This window comes from Sciurus carolinensis, chromosome 5 (genome assembly GCF_902686445.1).
Source record: "Sciurus carolinensis chromosome 5, mSciCar1.2, whole genome shotgun sequence".
Taxonomy (NCBI): domain Eukaryota; kingdom Metazoa; phylum Chordata; class Mammalia; order Rodentia; family Sciuridae; genus Sciurus; species Sciurus carolinensis.
In genome coordinates, this window is record NC_062217.1 from 113378671 (window position 1) to 113391633 (window position 12963).

General features: G+C 39.3%; 1 protein-coding gene across 3 annotated transcripts in view; it reads right to left on the reverse strand.

The window, feature by feature from the left end:
• Positions 1–5073, reverse strand: part of Rhobtb1 (Rho related BTB domain containing 1) — a 129725-nt gene extending 124652 nt beyond the window's left edge. For 2 of the 3 annotated variants that reach the window (XM_047552919.1, XM_047552915.1), the window contains exon 1: positions 4947–5073. The gene's annotated coding sequence lies outside the window, so the exon portion shown is untranslated. Of the gene's footprint in view, positions 1–3267; positions 3287–4946 lie in introns of those variants that run through there. The other variant, XM_047552917.1, reaches the window with a different exon arrangement.
• Positions 5074–12963: the final 7890 nt, after the last annotated feature.

Genomic DNA, 12963 nt, shown 5'->3' on the forward strand with positions numbered 1-12963 from the left:
GGAGATTTTAAAGGTATATCCAAATTTAGATCCCAAACAATCACTTTCCCCTTTTTTCTTTCACTCCTCTAAAACTGTTCATGCAAGTTATTGGGAGATGAATTTCCCTTGAATGATAATAGGGGCAATAATATATTATGCACTTAGGTACCATTAATTGAATATTTGTGTAGTGTCACACACTGCCAAGCACTGTACAACTTGATTTTATCCTCACAATGACCTTTTTAGTACCTTCTATTATTATTCTAGTTCACAACTCAGGAGATGGGGACCCACAGAAGCTGCTCACATGTCTAAGTTCTCCCAGCTCATAAATGGAGGGGCTGGTACCAGGCCTAGTGACTTTGGAGCTCAGGTTCACTACAATTTCCCCATATTATTTCCCTTTGATCATGTTTTGTCCCCTGATACATCAATGAGGACACTCTATTTCCCAACCTGGATAGTCTAAACCCTTTAGAATTTAAGTCTGTCAACCATCTGGACTTTTTTTTTTTAACTTGCCCACGCCAATTTCTCGGTATTCTGACTAAATACTACCCTCAAGGCCTAAGAGAACCTGCCTCCTCTCAAAGCTTCAGATGTCCTTCCACCCACAATCCAGCTAAAGTCTACAGTTATTAAAGGACCAGTTCAAATTCCACTTTCCAAGTCACTTTCCTGACCTCCCCATCCCAGAGTAAGTATAGAGAAAAGCTGCATCTGCTCCTACAGCTGCACACATCGCTGGTGTCCCCCAGTGCTTCAGCAGACAGGGACCCTGGGAAGATTAGGAGAGTTAGGTTGGAATGTGCTATTGAACATTTTTCTCAGGAGCAGGTCCAAAGCTTTTATCAGTTTCTCAAAGTCACTCAGCACCCACAGTTCTGAAAACTAATGATATTAAATGCTAATATTCTCTGAGTAGAGTTATAAGATTTAGCAAATAAGAATATTATATGGGATATATAATAATGCATGACTAGTGCATTTAAATTAAAATTTAATTGGACATTCTTTACTTGATCTGCAAACTTGTACCTGAATGTTTCCTGAATATTAGTCTTATCTCTCAACTATACTGAATGTAACATCTGGAGGGTAAAGGAATTCATTCTTTTCTTAGAGAACTTAACACTCGACTCTTATTGCTAATATTTGCTTTGTTTTTGTGATCCAACAGAAACATTTTGGAACATTCTTCTTTGGGGTTAATTATTGAACGCAATAGCTATATTTATAATTTTATATGGCTTGTGCTACAAGAAAACAAATGCCCATAATATCTACTAAATTAAATTTGATAATCTCTGCTATTTGCTGGTTTTAAACATATTCAACTCCTCTCCATATATCTTTGTTTTTTGAAAAAAGAATCCTCGTAGGTCATGCCAAATTTTTATTCAATTTCAAAGTGAACTCTTTATATCATATCCTTTGAGTAGTGATCACCAAAAGAGTCTGTTAAAAATACAACTGTCTAGGTCAATTCCAGACCTATTACTTCAGAACTGTGCAGAACTGCTCCAAGCAATCTAGGTTTTTAATACTCCTTCCAGATGATTGTTATACTCTCTAAACTTTAAGGACTACTTGTTTATGAATGTAATACTCTAGAAAGGATTTTCCTCTAAGTTAGAGAGGGAAAGTTATCATTTTAGTCCTTAAAGATAAACCACCAACATTTTGGAGTTCAAAATGTCAATCAACTTTTAAATGTGGCTTCAGTCTATCACTCTAGTGTTAAAACTGAACACTATAAATTTTCCATTTGGGGCTTCAAAGCATTTAAAGGAATTGGTAAACTAATCTAGATATTTAAATGCTCCTTGATGGATCATTAAAATAGGAAATGAGTCACTGAAGTTTGTAAATGACAGAAGAAATTATGAAACAGACTATCCATTAAAATGATCTAAAGTTGCTATCCAGTATGGTCTGGGTATCATAAAGCACTTTGGAATTTTCAGAGTCATGTTCAAAGTTTCCTGCTCCTGTTAACTGGGTGATCTCCAAGTTTTTACCTCTAGGTAGAAGGAACACTGGTCTGGAAGTCTGAAGGTTTGGGTTCCATACTTTATAGTCTATTTGGGAGCTTTGGTTTCCTCATCAATAAAACAGTGACTTATACCATTAACTGATTTTTAAAAAATGTATCCTCTAGACCCAAGTTTCTATTACCATTCTGAGGTTCAGTTTCCTCTGTTGTAAAATATGGGGGTTGGCTCACATGCAATCTGTCCATTTGTCCTATGTGTCTGCGGGTAGCTCTGAGTCTCCATCACTACTTGGACCTCCATTCATAATTTAGGCTCACTCTCTCTAACAGCATAAGATCAATGATGTTTCATTTAGATTATTCCAAGGAAGGGATAATATATTGACCATTCATACATGTCCTTTCTAAGAGATAATTATTCATTCTAATATGTTTATTGATCAATAACTGTGTGATTCGTCACCATGCTCAGCCCTAGGAATACAATAATAACAGAAGTCAGGAAAAAAAGAGAGGTGACCTTGTGCAGCCTACATTCTGATGGGGGAGAGTGATGGAGAAGAAGATAATACAACCAACCATGTATAAACTGAGTAAATAAATAACTCAATAATGAGATAATAAAATAAGTAAATAAATAGAATAATGAGATAAATAAAATAACTTCTGTTTGTAATTGGTGCTGTGAGGGATCACTGAGGCCTGAAATACATAATAACCAAAGGAAAAATAGATCAACAGTTGTGGGGTAGAGGGGTAGAGAAAGGGGAAGAAAAAGAACATATTCTAGAATCCTGTGGGAGGAATAGCTTATGCGTTTGGCCACCAAAATTCTAGAACAGTTCCTTCAGTCTCTGAGAAAAAATTTAATCCAAAACTAGAGAAAGGGAAACCAGAGGCCCAGAGGGTTTAAGGGACTCCTTGGAGGTCAGTCAGTAAGTAGTTAGTTAATGGAGAACTTGCCTACACTGTGAAGGTCAGGATGTGAACTTAGAGATCCCAATCCAGTAGGAAGTACGAGGCTACCTTGGAACAATCCTGAGTTTTTTACTCATACAGTGTTCATCCTTGGTGGTAAGGTCTTCTTTAAGACTCGGTTTTCTTTTGTGAAACAGAGACAATGAGTACTGTATCAGATTGTTACAGGGTTTTAGTGAGATAATGTGGCACCATACCTGGTATCTCATAGCTGCCCAATAAATGCAAGCTCTTTCATTTTTCACCTAGTGTACTTTCACCCATGCCAAGCTGCTGGAAAGTCCAAAGGACAGCAGAGGTTAAATTACCTGAGCAAAGGAGGAGTGGTAGCAGAGAGAAAGTTCTGGGACACTGGGCTGGGGCTCAGCACCTATTCATTTGAGAAATCTGAGTGGAGGAAATGAGAAGAAAAAGCCACTGAAGTGGAGTGATGTCAAGGAAAACATCCTCAACTTCATAGTTTTTTACAGCTTAATATGTGAATCCAGAGTTGTCTTCATAAAAGAAAAAAGATGACTAGTATCAATACTTTTATTCAACATCACCATATAATAAACAGGTTTTACTCTCAGATACCAGTAAACAGAAGAATGACATACTTTATTATTAAAAATGTGCCAAGAGAAAAATGTTATGTTAACATGTCACTAATTCAACTATGAACAAGTCAATTATCTCAGGATATTAAAATAATAGCTGGTATTAAGGATGCTTAAATCAAGCCCATGCTATTGCAAGAATGAATAATTTATTCAACTGACTGTGAAGAATTTTTTTCTCTGTCTATGAACAAAACCACAAAGTGAACTTCAGCCTTGAAATACCAAGAGGCATATTTCATGGATTAAAGCGGACAACTATTAGTTTGTCCCACAAACCTGCCTGCCTTCCCTGTAGGCTTACTTACCCCAAATGTTAGGGATGTTTATGGTTCAGGCACACATGAATCAGGAATAAATATTTCTTGGTTTCAGAAGTTCACTGGTCCCTTTCCCCCCAACCATAAGGTAAATGCCATTCCTTATATAGCTTTTTGAAATGCTGCTTACTTTATGATTCTCTGCCGACGCTGCCTTATGGGAGAAATTTTACTTCAAAGTTTCAGAGGCTGTGAATTGAACTCATTATTTTACTCCAAACTCATTGTTTAATTGACAGGAAACATGCATCTAAATCATCTTGTATGCATGGCAGAAGCAGCTACATAAATTTAACAATGGGTGGATTATTACTATTTAGCATATTCATGAAATTTTAGATTCAGGAAGCATTTTACAAATCTTTTATTAGTTAATGCCTACACTTCTGAATGAGTCTGACAGGTGGCAAACAATGCTTGAGGTTTGAAATTAACAACATATGAAAACTTTAATGGGAGGAGGAACTACACCGTTTCTCCTTGCTCCTAAACGCACCTACCATTCTCTTCTCACCAGAGACTAATACTAGAGGCCCCGGAAGAGGGTCTGCGCAACTGAATCACAAGTAATAAAAAAAAAGGTCAGGTAGCCAATATCAGGGGAAACTTCTCACCAACCCACAAAAACACCTCCAATAACACGACCTGATAAGCACATGAAAACACTCACACACCAAAGCGGTCCATAGTCCTGAAACTGTACAGTAAACTTAGTTTTACATTTGAACAACATCACACCTGCTGGACAAATTATTGAATGATATTAGTTGCTATTAATTTTCTTAAAATGCATACATGTATACTGAAAAATAAACCCAAATTCAAACTAAGAGAGTTTATATATATATATATTTTGAAAACTCACAAGTTTAAAAATCTAAGCTCCCTTAAACACCAACTTCAAACTTTTTATGAGTCCTGCAATCTACCTCTTCTCCCGACACCAGAAGGTATTGGAAAGCAGGGCTAAGCAAGCCTTAAAGAATCAAAATCTAATTCCTGCTCCAAACCTTTTCACAGCCCGGGGCTTTCAGAGCTAACCATCCCAGGCAAATCAACCCGCATCACCTGAGGGCCGACGTGAGGAGCTGCAGATGCTGCGCCTACTTTCAGAAGACCCCAGTGTGGACACGTCCTGCCCAGATTCTTATCTCTTCCGACTGACAGTGACTTTATCCCTCTAATCCCTCCGGCCACCCGCCTCCGCCTGCGGGTCGTGTGCGTGCGTGCGTGCGTGCGTGCGTGTGTGTGTGTGTGTGTGTGTGTGTGTGTGTGTGTGTGTGTGTGTTGGGGGACGAGTGGGTAGGAGGGTCCAGGAAACACCCAAAGAATTCTGGAAGCAAGTCCCTCTGAGGCCCTGTGCTATGTCAGGCCAGCCGGGCGGCTCTCAGGAGGTCAGGAAACCAGGTTTCAGGGGTGCAAACGGACATGTCTGCAGATGTGCGGAGGGTGGGCAGAGACCCCCAAACCACGCCCACCCGCCGGGGCGCAGTCCCGCCCAGCTCCGCCCCACGCGGCACCGGCGCTACCTGGGGACGCTGGAGGCACCGGGCGGCGGCTCTCCTGCGGCCGAGCCGCAGAGGCTGGAGAGCGGGCTTTGTAAAGCAGCGGCCGAGCGTCCGCCCCCTCCCACCTCGCTACCGGTCTCCGCCCCGCAGCGCCCGGGTTGCGCCTGCCCACGCCCGCAGGCCGCCGCCGCTGCCCTGCGGGCACCCGGGCTGCGGGTCCCTCCCCATCCGCGCGGCCTGCGGGCAGTCATCTGGGAGCGGCCCCGGAGTTCCAGCCGGTCCCGGGAACCCAGGGCCGCCTCCCTGTCCCCTGGGAGCTGTCGCCTCCACAAGTCCCAAGTTTCCTCCCAGACCCCTCACCCAGCCCTGGGACTGAGCCCCTGTGGGTGCAAGGTGCTGTGACCCCGCCCTTCTCGGCTCAGGGCCCCGGCCCCCCGCCCCCCACCAAGTGAACGCATCTCCACCACCCACCTCTGGGACTAGCTGGGGGCGCCAAGCGAGGGCAGTTCCTTCTGCAAGTCGAGACCAAGTCTGGGGAAAGTTTCAGGCGGTGTCAAGGGTCAGTCATCTCTAGGGGTGTTCTCTTGTCTTGTCAAGAGATGGGAACTAAAGCGGTTCCATCTGCAGGCTCTGCTGACATCACAAACCACACATCACTTGGTGTCATCTTCTGTAGTTACACAAGGACTCACCATCGTTACTGCAGCCTTCTGTGTGTTCGCCTTTCAGAGCCTTAGCCTAGTGACATTTCAGTGAAAGGGTTTAAGGAATATAATTTTACATAAAAAATTAGTATTTGAAATCAGTACATTTATATTAGCTCTGCACCAACCTCTAAGTTTGGTCATCTCTGAATAATTCAGAGCTTCCAATGACCAAGATTAACTAGGAAGGCTCTAGGGAGCACCTCCTTATTTCCAGAACTTTGTGTCTTTTTCACGACTTCCATTTCCCCCGTGATGTGAAGGAGGGTGAAAATAAGATGCAACAAAATCAATTTGAAGAGCCTTTAACAGCTGGTGTAAAAGTTTATGGGAGAGGAAGTATGCAATCATTGAAAATAGGATTGGAAAATTGTAGACCTCACTCTTCAGTTTTACCATTTTTGCTTGAACTTGAATAATGAAGGGCCAGTTGTATTTATTATTTTTAGCAGAAATAACATCAGGAAATATTAAGTAGATTAAATGTGTAAGACAATTATGATGTCAGATCAGTATAAAACTATTGCTGGAAGAAGGTGTTAACTGGAAGATCTTATAGTGCAGGAGACCCAACAACCCTTTGAAGCTGTACAATTGTTTTTTTTTTTTTTTTCTTAGAGTTTAAATAATACAAAAGGATATGTTAGAGAAAATAGAATCTTTGTAGTCCTAACTGCTATCTAATGAAATTATTTCCTTTTCAAGATCCTTATTTCCTTCAATTGTTTCTAGCAAGATGTAATTTCAAGAAGATTCAAAGCTTTGGTCACCCATTTGTTCTTTACAGTATTTAATGAGGGTTCAGCATGTTCCTGGCATGGAATTGGTGCAGGTCATGACCTGCAGAGAAGCAGAGAAAGAGAGATTGAGAGAGAGAGAGAGATTCAAGACCTACCATCTGGGAGCTCACATTCTAATGCAGAAGACAGCTGCTAAATAGACAAGTGCAAATATAATTCATGGCACCTGTGAAAAGATGTATGTTGGGAGTACAGAATGCTAGAAGAAAACACCCTCCAATTGGATTATTTGACTTCCAGATTCTTCTTTTGATTTGAACCATAGAATTTTTTCAGGCTGTAAAGATATTTTTATTATTGTTGTCTGTTCTTTCATATCCCATACACAATCCTTTAGGAAATCCTGATGGTTCTGAGACAGAAAAGGATAGGCAATGAAGAGCAGGGAAGGGACAGTAAAGGTCGACCAGAGGGTAAGCAAGAGAGTAGCTATTTTAACATGTACCAACACCTTATAAGACAGTTCCTGTTTCTCAGAAAGAGTGTACATCTTCATTTTGCAGAAAGTGACTGCATAATCCATAGTCTGGCCTTCACCCACTGTGAGTGATATTAGATATTTTGATATTAAAATATCAAAAGCCAATCAAGACCAAAGGGAATGAACAGAAGGGAGGGGGTGGGAATAGGAAAGACAGTAGAATGAATTGGACATAACTTTCCTATGCTCATATATGAATACACTACCAGTGTAACTCCATATCATGTACAACCACAGAATGGGAAGTTATTCTCTATGTATGTATAATATGTCAAAATATATTCTACTGTCATGTATAAGTAAAAAGAACAAATAAAAATTTTAAAAAATCAATCAAGAGGTGCTTATTAATGTCTCCTTAAGACAAATAGCACTTCTGCCCCTCCCAGGCATCTGTGCACAGTTCTGAATCTTTCTCTCACATTCCTTTTTAATAAAATTCCTACTCGATTGCTTACCTTGGTGGTGTTCCCAGTGTTTGTTCTTTGACTCTGTGGAACATGAACCTGATCCCAACTTCTGCAGGTAACAGTTCCCTCTTTAGACATGTTCCAAATCCAGTATCCACCACTACCACTCTTTTTCCAAAAAGATTGAATTTTTGAATTTTTGAAAAAGCCCCTAAGCCTGTCTTCCTGCTCTCAGTCTTTCCTCTATAGTTATTATCCATACAGCATTTAAGGTGACCTTCTGAAAGTATATGCAATTAGTTTATGTCAATCCTCTGCTCAAAAAACCAATTCCATTGTTCTTAGAAACAATATAAACTTGGCCTTGACCTCTAAGGCCTTACCTGCTTACCACCTCATTTTCCTTACTTCCCTTTCCATCCCTGTCTCCTCCCATGTGGCGCCACAACCTTTCTGGCCCTTTGTCTTTTCAACCCTCCTGCTTCTGCTTCTTGGCCTTTGAGCCAGGACTTTTAAAAACTTGAGAGGCTTCCTCCTTATTATATCAATATCTGCTCCCATGTTCTATCAGAGGCAGTCTCTGTCCATCCATGCTAAAATACCTCCTTTATATTTCCCTAATACACTTTACTTTTCATTTTGATACCCACATGCATGCTTGTGCATGGGCATATGCATGTGCATGTGTGCACATGCAGATACACACTTATTAACTGCTGTTTCCTTTAGAATGAGAACAGCATCTTGGTTATGAAGCCTTCAAATATTTGTTGAAAGCACATAAGCTGTTATGGACTGAATGTGCACCCTGAAGACTCCTATGTTGAAACCCTAACCCCAAACATTATTGTTTTTAAAGATAGGGCCTTTACAAAAATAATTAAGATTAAATGAGGTCATAAGGGGAGGGCCCTGAGCCAATAGCATTAATGCCCTTGTAATAAAAGGAACAAGAGAGCTTGCTCACTCTTTCCACTGCATGTGCTGAGGAAGGACCATGTGAGCATACAGTGAGAATGTGGCCATCTGCAAGAAAGGAAAAGAGGACTCATCATGAACTGAATCAGCTAGCACCTTGATCTTGAACTTCCCCTCCTCCAAAAGTGTAATAAATTTCTGTTGTATAAGTCACCTAGTCTATGGTATTTTGTTATGGCAGCCCAGGAAGTCTAAGACAAAACAAAGATATTAAAAAAAAAAAACCAAGCAGCTCAGACACAATCTACCCTCACACAGTATCACTAATCACTTCAAGATCAGGAATGCTACTGAGCCATGCAATGGTGTGACCTTTAACCAATAAACAACACTTCACAGCACCTCCCAGAATAACTGAGGTTTTAAGATTAATTTTACCTTGACCTGAGAATAGAATAAGTATTCAAGATGAGCAAATACCTCTTACAGCTTTTTTTTTTTGTTCTCGTTGTTGTTTTCCAAAGTCAGTGTGCTAGTCAACTTTTGCATCACTATGCCCAAATCACCCAACAAGAACAACTTAGAGAAGGAAAAGTTCATTTTGGCTCACAGTATCAGAGGTCTCAGTCCATAGTTGGCAGACTCCATTGCACTGGGCCCACGCACATCATGGGGAGAAGCTACTCACCTCAACCAGCAAGGAAGCCAAGAGAGGAGGGGAGGGGACATAAGGAAGAGGCACCTTTCCAGGGCAATCACTGCCCTCCTCCCCAGTTACCTACCTCCTCCAGCCACTCCCCACCTGCCTACAATCACCACCCACTCTGTTCATTCAAACTAGGATGAACTGATTAGATTATAGTTCTCACAATTCAATCATTTGACCTCCAAAAAATTGCATTAATTCAGGAGCTTTTGCCAGGTCCCCTCATATCCAAACCATCAGTTATGAATGAATGATGCTCAGAAGAATGATCTAGTCACCATGGTGGAAAATGCTGTTTTCAGAGCGAACTCATTCATTCTCTCAAATCTATAAAAATCCCCTACTGGTATCAACAAAGAATGCAAATGCAGCTGTGTGCCTAGCACATAACCATGACCCACTGATTCACAAGCAAAATATCAAATGCTTCAGATAACAGCTCTGGTTACCTACCACAGGGGTTTATATGCTTTGACTTCCAAGTAGGCTATGGAGAATAAATATTAGAACTTCATTTATACTTTTATTGTTAATTGATACAAAGCTTTTGCAAATATGCAGCATACAGGATGATACTGGCACCCACACTTGTCCAAGGGCCAGCTGGTCTTTTGTCATGCCTTTTGGAGGTGTCCTGAGGAAATACATAGAGATCCACATCATGAGGAGGGCAAGCAGCACCTATACTTCTTTCATTTACTCTGTGTTGTATCTTATTGATGTTTATGTGTGTTTGCTTGAGAAATCAAAGATTCTATTGCCAAGTTTAACCAAATCAGAAATCACAAAAGTGAAAAAAAGTGACAAAGTGACTTAGAAAGATTTCTGTGAAGAAGATAACACCAATAATATGTGCATAAGCAACAACAGGGAATTGGTGGAGCTGATGCTTTTCCTACCATATTCTTAGTCATACTGGGGAGTTAACAATGCTGATGATCTATTGGGTTTTACAAGAAGAGAGCTCCTCCTCTCATTGAAATAATCAAAGAACACATTTGGAATATGAATATACATCACTTGTTAACAACAAATTGGAAGTGTACATCATACTTTCAGATGTAAAAACTAACGATAGTATGAAGCATGACAAAAAGCAAGATATTAATGAGTATGATTTATTTCATCACTAAATGACTTTTGGAATAATCTTATTTGTGTGTATGTTTTTAAACTTAAGAATCTTTTATTTAAATTCATTTTGTGTCACATAAAGCATAATTTGTGCATATTAATGAAGTACCACATACATTTCGATGCATGTATGCATTGTATAATGTTTAAATCAGGTGAAACCTATCTCATTTATGCATATGTTTTATAATGAACAATGGTATATGCAATAAATAATCTGACCAATAAATTAATAAATAAATCATATATGGGTTATATACCAAACTTTTTTTTTTTTTTTTTTTTGTGGTGCTGGGAATTGAACCTGAGCCCTTATGGTAGACAAATATTCTACCCAGACCTATACTGAACATTTTTTATCCCTCTTCTTTTTTTTATATTGCAAGTTTTAAATTGATAGAGTATCTTTCAGAAAAGTTGGGAAGTTACTGATTTTATCCATGGATAAAATTAATTTATTAGAATACAACATCCTTTTGAAAGAGAATAAAAATGAATAAATCCAACTTACTAGTCACAGAATATCTATTTGGGACATGGATTATCCAGCGTGCTTTCTTCTCTCTTCTGCCTTTTAATCATTCCACAATTTCAAGGGAAACGAGGAGAAGATACTGTTAATTTACCATGTTTGGAAGAGGAGATTGAATTTCAAATAATAGTTTGGGGCCTATGTAGGGATTTTAGTTTCTCTGTTATTCTAGTTTTAAATTACTACAGGTCATAATAAAATAACTTCATATTCACCCATCTTCTTTAAATTAGTTCATTTTTCCTTTATAGTGGAATGTACCTATAGAACCTGGGGTTTGAAGTTATATTGAGCCACAGTCAAACTCCTCATTGCTCTTTCTCATACATAAGAAAAGTCTGTCCCAGTTTTTTCAAGCTCTCAAAAAACAAAACAAAACAAAAAACAACAACAAAAAACCCAACTCCTTCCCTGCTCTACAATTTAACAGGTTAAGCCACATACATTGTACCACTTTTGGTATTCACGTATCCTTAGAAGGGCTGTCCAGTTCGAGTTTCATAGGTGAGCATCATCACATCATAAAATTTTGAGATTGAAGGGAAACTTGGCCTCAGTTCACTGTGTGAATGAAGAAGCAGTGGTTCAGAGATGCCAAGGACTTGTCCTTGGTCAAATCCCTGGAACCTGGCAGAACTAAGACCGAATATCAAGCCTTCTGACTTCTCATTCCAAGTACTTTCCACTGTGACATGCTGTCTGAGAGCAACTTTGGTAAGAAAGTTATTTTTCTCGTTAAATATGAGTTAGAGAAAGTAGGGCACCTTTCCCTATGCCTCATTGTGCCTTCATGCATGTGTCAGGCTGCCCAGGGTGTGCAAATCCCAATTGCCCCTATCCCTAATGGTGTCCATGAAAGGAAAGGGTCTCTCCTAGATATTTGTTTACTTTGATACTAATAATAGGTTAAAAGGAGTTCTTGTAGATTATTATAGTTCTATTTTTCCTTGGGGTTTCAGAAATCAGCTCATCACTCCGCAACTGCCAACAGTTTTCCCAATAACAACTTGAGCCTTCAAATAATATTATTTTGGTGAGATGGTCCCAGTAAAAAAAGGTCATAATAAAAATGCCAGTAAGGCATGGGTAGGCAGAGTAGCTTAAATTAGTTGGTGGGGATTATTGTCACTATTTAGCAATAATACCTAATGGTTTGGTAGAAAAATTTCAAGGAGAGTTATGGAAACCTAATTTCCTGAGGTACCTAAAATAGGATCAAATAAAATAGTGAAGAGTGTATTGTGGAGATAATCTAGTTGTCCAGATGGCCTTCCCATAGTTACAGTTTTTATGGTTCTCGAAATGTGTGTGTTCTTTATTCTTTTATGAGAAAATAAAGATTTTCTTTTTCCCAGGGGCATGAAGTTACCCTGCAGTTTAGTTGTTAAAATACACTGAATATTTTTTCTTTCTTGCTTCTAGGATACTCATATTTATTCTGGAAATCATCTTAGTTGCTGCATTTCCCCTTTGCATTTGAATTTCTGGCTCTAGACTCCAAATTTTAAGCTTGATAGTTACATTTTTCATGATATTCCTGATAAACTAGTAAATATCAGATTTTGTGCCATGAAGTAGAGGAAAATGTTGTTGAGATTTGCTTCTAATCTTATCTCTCCCACTTTGATACTTTTTCCCCCTCGAAACCTTGGCAGCTTCAATAGTGGACTGTTGCTGAAAGGAATTTGGAAATTTATTTGTAGTTCCTACTAATGTGACTTGTAAATTCTATAACCAAATTCCCATGTATTTTGCAAAAGATTCATTTCATTTTCTTATTAACAAAGTCTCAGAGTTTGAAAAATTAGTATTTTCACAGTACCATGCCTTCTGGGTTTTATTACAAAAGAAAACATTGGGTGGTAAAATACCATCTCCATAAAGTCTGTCCA